At 37.7% G+C, this 6,240-nt stretch overlaps 1 long non-coding RNA gene across 1 annotated transcript; it reads right to left on the bottom strand.

The window, feature by feature from the left end:
* Nucleotides 1-1,127: 1,127 nt before the first annotated feature.
* Nucleotides 1,128-5,908, bottom strand: LOC307171726. Its single transcript, XR_013823589.1, has 3 exons — nucleotides 5,823-5,908; nucleotides 5,311-5,476; nucleotides 1,128-1,602 (listed from the first exon to the last, which is right to left on the bottom strand). It is a non-coding gene; the product is annotated as an uncharacterized lncRNA (long non-coding RNA).
* Between the last annotated feature and the right edge of the window lie 332 nt (nucleotides 5,909-6,240).

The raw sequence follows: 6,240 nt of genomic DNA, 5'->3' as shown, positions 1-6,240 counted from the left end.
ATAAACGTTTTTAAATCTGAAAACTCCATAAAGCAAAGAAATTGTAAAACATCCATTAGTGCATGTTCACAGAGGAAAACAACTAAAAACAGCGCTGGATGAATCCAACGGCGTGGCCGAAGGTATATTGCGTGTATTAAATTGAATGAAATAATCCCGAAAAAAGCACAAACACGGCAGAGATGGCAAGTTCAGTGGCTGGGATTAGCTGAGGTGACATGACGGCTAACAGACAGCAGACAAACGGCTAGTAGTGACAGCAGCGGCAATCCACCTGTCACTCAAGTGGCCACGCCCTTAATTATGCAGAATATTAAGGCTTAATATGATCTAAACGGATGAGTTATAAAAAAATTCACCCCCCTCACAGTTGTCGAGAAGGGCAAAATTAGCCATCTAGACAAAAACAATTTTTGTACACTGTAAAAAATTTACCGTAAAATTTACAGTAACTTACTGGCAACAATTAGCCAGTAAGTTACTGTGAATACTTTTTACAGTAAGGGTACTGTACTTCCATTTACAGTATTTTATGTATACACTGTGAAATCAAAAACAATTAAATACTGTGATTTTAGTTGTATTTACAGTAAGTTACTGGCTAATTGTTGCCAGTAAGTTACTGTGAATATGTTTTACAGTAAGGGTACTGTACTTCCATTTACAGTATTTTGTGTATTCACTGTAAAATAAAAAACAATTAAACACTGTGATTTTAGTTGTATTTACAGTAACTTTACTGGCTAATTGTTGCCAGAAAAAAATAAATACTGTGATTTCAATTGCATTTACATACAAAAAACAATTAAGCACTGTTTTTTATGTATTGTATGCAATACAGTACTATAAACAGTAGATAACAGTTAATCACTGTAAATTCAGTTTCTCACTGTACAATTTAAATACTGTATCACTGATTTAATATTAGCCATCATTAAAAGAATCACCCATATTCTAAAACATTGCAATCAGCTGCAGACAATAAGAAAATTGTTAATAGTTATTTATTTAAAAACATTTGGTGAACAGGAATGACAAAACAGGTACAACATAAAGGGATAATGGACATTGGACAACATGCCATTATACCATCCAAGTTAACGCACATTCTATGTTTATAATGCGGCCACAACGCCCAGCGGAGTGTGTTAACTTTGGATAGTCTAATGGCGTGAAGTCTATTATCCCGCTTATTACACTGTTGCTAAATTTAATTTACGACTGAAGAAGATTTTACAAAACGAGGCTGTTTCATTACAAGTTTTGTAAAGTTACAGAGCAAACTGTTACTAGTTCATTCACTAGTTCCGCATGACTGGTTGCTATGACGGAACAATAATGCAAATTGATACAATACGGTCAAAAAATTTAACTACTTTAAATCCGTGCAAATAACTGATTATTACCACATTCTAAAGAGCAATAAATAACACTATGGCAGTATTGAAATAAAATAAAACATTGAACATTAAAAAATAAAATATTTAACATTTGCATGAACATTTAAAACAGAAAGGAAAATAAACTTCCCCTGCCACTTGACAAAGGTCTATGACCTCTTGCATGCCCTGACCTTGGAGACCTAGAATCCTAGTTGGAGCCCTGAAATTAAAGAAGAAAACACATTAGATCAGCTGAATGGTTTTGAAAAACGGTAAAACTCAACTGTTTAACTCTTGAGGAGTTGTAAAATGAGCCTATTTCCAAAAAAAGTGGAGTGTTCTTTTAACAAATACAACTTTTTATTTAAATAATGTAGGCTACTAGTAAATGGTGAAATTAACATTTAGAAAGATTAATAAATGCTGTAGAAGTGCAGTTTATTAATAGTTAATGTTAACTAATGTAGTTAACTAGAGTTTAATAAATGGAACCATATTGTAAAGTGTTACCAATTTGTTATACACCGATTCAGACGTCTCGTGAGTTCAGTGTTGGACAGGTCAGTTGTTTTAACCATTCATTAAATGTAATCGGTTCAAAGGAGTCATTAGTTCGAGAATCGGATGTGTCATTAGCGGACTATGGCACACGTTTTATTATCCCGGGAGTTTAGGACATTGCACAAGATTTTTGTCAACACAGGAAACATTTCATCACTGGATAGTTTTGTTTGTTTATTGAAAGTGTTTTTATTTCAGCTGATGCGTAACAATTTTCAGAGTACATAAGGCAACGTTTTTTTACAAGGTTTCTGCAGGTTTCAGTAAGTCAAATTTAAGACCTTTTTAAGACATTTTAAGACCATAAAGATTGAAATTTAACACCTACACACGACGCATTATCCAAGTTAGATAGTTACCTCGGGATCATTAGAGTATCTATCTTTCTATCTATCTAGGACTATCTGATTGTGTGTGTGAGAGAGAGGGAGAGGTAGATATTTTTTTAATAGAAAATTGTACTTTTGCATATTAAACTGTAAAAACACAATTATTGTTGATTTTAGTTGATCATAGTTGATCATAACTAGAGAGGAAATGATGAGATGATTAAAGTGACCAAAATTATCACGGTTATCACAGAATCCTTTTCAAAAAGTACTAATACTACAGAATGAAGTCAATTCAACAAGTTGTATGTTGAAAAACAGCAAAGAACAAATTGTTTAGCATCAATTAGGGCTGCACAATATGAGGAAAAGCTGCGATGTGCGATAACATTGTTTAATATTGCGATGACGAGAGTGTGTGTGTGTGTGCGAGTGCGTGCATGTGTGTGTGTGCTAGGGCTGAACGATACATAGAATTTTCATCGTCATCGCGATATGAACTCGCGCGATGAACACATCGCAACAGACAGCCTGACACGATGAATAACACCTGGTACAGATTACAAGATTTTTGTGTCTGTTACGATAGTCACGGTGTCAGATTACACGATTTTGACTCCTAAAATCTTGTCGTGTCCTGGACAAGAAACATGTCAGACTACACGTTGCTTTCCGACCAGTCATCGCGTGCCGTCACACGCACACATTCACTCGCAAACATTCACTCGCACACACACACACACACACACACACACACACTCGCACACACACTATCACTGTCCCTCGCTCACTCACTCACTCGCGCGTGCACGCACACACACACACACACACACACACACACACACACACTCACTCACTGTCCCTCGCTCACTCACTCACGCTAAATCGCGTATCACTCACTCACTCGCGCGCGCACGCACACACACACACACACACACACTGTCCCTCGCTCACTCACTCGTGCTAAATCGCGTAATCTGAACCAGGAGGGTAATAAACGTTTGACCTATCACGCAAATAACCTATTAAAGCACTAAGACTGACATGGGAACAGTATATTCTATTTTACAATGTCTATTAAAAAAAAAAAAAAAAAAAAAAAATCAGGAATTGTTGTTAGCTATAGCTAACATTCACATTTGAATATCGCAAGTCATATCGTCATCGCAATATTAAACAATGTTATCGCACATCGCAGCTTTTCCTCATATCGTGCAGCCCTAGTGTGTGCGCGAGTGAGCATGTGTGCGCGAGTGAGTGAGTGAGTGAGCGAGGACAATGAGTGTGTGTGTGTGTGTGTGTGTGTGTGCGAGTGAGCGTGTGTGTGCGAGCGAGTGAGTGAGTGAGCGCAAGTGAGTGAGTGAGGGTCATATATCTATATATACTCAGTGAGTGTGTGTGTGTGTGTGTGCGCGAGTGAATGTGCGCGTGCGAGTGAATGTGTGCATGTGACGGCACGCGATGACTGGTCGGAAAGCAACGTGTAGTCTGACATGTTTCTTGTCCACGACACGACAAGATTTTAGGAGTCAAAATCGTGTAATCTGACACCGTGACTATCGTAACAGACACAAAAATCTTGTAATCTGAACCAGGTGTTATTCATCGTGTCAGGCTGTCTGTTGCGATGTGTTCATCGCGCGAGTTCATATCGCGATGACGATGAAAATTCGATGTATCGTTCAGCCCTAGCATCAATGTGCACTTTTTGTTTACGTAAACATTAAAATCATTTGCACATGAAACCGAAAATTTGCTCATCTCTTTGCGGTGTGTTTCGGAGCGCGCGCGCCACCTTGGGAACAGCATCTCATGAGCATATTTTTGTGCTATTAATAGCTCTTTTTATTATTAAACGTGTCCCGCAATTTAGCAACAGTAGCTAGCCTGCATTTTACAACAATCACTGAATGCTGAATCTGATTCTGTCGTTACGTTTGAGTTTTAGGGAAAAATGAGAGCGTAGCCTACTGCTGTGAAGGGAATGCAGCTATAGTTTTTAATGGTTTTACCTCAATATATTATTATTATAATCTTATATTATATTATAAAATATATTATTATTATAATCTTTGGAAGCCAAAATCTAAAATAAAATCAGACTAATCACAAATCTGAAGTGTAACCAAGCTACGTTTGAATGTTTAGTTCTTTCTCATCACTCATTTGAATGTTTTTACGAGTACATTTGAATGTTTAGTTCAGTCCTCCGTCATCACTCATTAGGGCTGTCATGTTGTGCGCGCTGTGGAGCTCTCTCTCTCTCTTGGACTGCGAATAGCAAAAATGCATCACAGACAAATGGTTTAATATTATGGTAGCCTATATAGAAATGGCTGGCGAGATAAAACGTCTTTATAGCAATAATAACATTACATGTATTTTTCCAAGTACTGACAGCAGAACCGATTTTCATGATCATTTAATACCGGCTTTCGGTACCCATCCCTACCCAGCCCTATATGTTAATGGAATATTTTTATGAATGAAGGCGTACCACTGATATTAGTAATATAGCTACTGATGTCTCTATGAAAATGTTTAAGAATCGATATCAGTTTTGTAAGAATGAGAATCGATTCAAATCAAAAAATCTATATTTTTTTACCCAGCCCTAATAAGTAACAGTTTATGTTTTACTTGCATATATGATTTAGTCAATCAAGAGCAATCAACAAGTCTCTCTCTCTCTCTCAGTTAACGTTGATAAGCTACATTATGTCTTGTTTGACTTTCTTTGCCAATTACATCTCACTGAACTACAAACTTTCCAATGACGTCTGGTTAAAGGGATGCGCTCGACCAGCTCACGCGTTAAACACAAACACTGTTTACATGCCTGGTATCGGTTGTTGGTATCGGAGTACAAAAATCATTTTTACGAGTACATTGAGCTCAGTATCGGCCCGATATCGATACCGGTATCTGTGCATCCCTATATTATTATTATCAAATTATTATTAATAATATTATACCCACATATACCTATATTATTAATTATATTATAATTATTATTAAAGCTATTATCAGAACCTCACCTGTATCTAGTCAGTTAGCAAATAGAACTCCGTGAAGTCCCTGATGAAGGATATTACATGGGGGTTCATGTATGAAGTCTTCCGCTTCACCACTCTCCCAGTCGTCTTGCTCATCTGCTCCTTGGCAGTGCACTTGTTGGAGTCAGGATTGATCCTGACTAAAAACCTATGAACATGAGTATAGGAGTTAGGGGATGGGACAATATGTACACATTAATGAATAACTGTAAGTGCAGTGAGCAATGTAGAATCATACATAAAGGCCAGCAGACAGAGGCATTTCACGTCCCAACAGGAGTTAGTCAAGGCTGTCTACTTTCTCGATTAACGTTACCATTCCTCTTCGAAGGCCGACTAGATCATGCGGCCGACTAAGTTAACGTTAGATCATGCGGCAAGCCACTGACAACAGACGCAATGGGATCCAATGGACCCCATTTACACAACTGGACGACCTAGACTTTGTAGATTATATACATATATAGTACGTCAGTGATGGTAAATTTACTTACTGATTTTCTGGAAGTCCCGATAAGCAGTTGGTGAAGGATCCGCGATTCCAAGATGGAAACTCCAGCAGAGGCCACGGGTGGGACAAATACATAACGTTAAAGGCTGTGAAAACGTCTCCGTCGGAGCTCTCACGGAAACGTTTTCGTTGAATTCGCAAAAAGTGAAAGATATCAACACAAAGACGAAAACAAAATAAATACAACCACAAGACAAAGCCGTGTATAAAGAAACGTAAATTTGAGTAGTAGTCTGTAACGGCTGTGAAAACGTCTCCGTCGGTCGGGGAGCTCTCACGGAAACGTTTTCGCTGAATTCCTCTCAGGCAAAAAGTGAAAGAAATCAACACAAAGACGAAAACAAAATAAATACAACCACAAGACAAAGCCGTGTGTAAATAAACGTACATTTGAGAATTAA

Source organism: Squalius cephalus (assembly GCF_949319135.1).
Source record: "Squalius cephalus genome assembly, chromosome: 14".
In the NCBI taxonomy this organism is placed as follows: domain Eukaryota; kingdom Metazoa; phylum Chordata; class Actinopteri; order Cypriniformes; family Leuciscidae; genus Squalius; species Squalius cephalus.
This window is presented reverse-complemented; position numbering and strand designations above follow the sequence as displayed.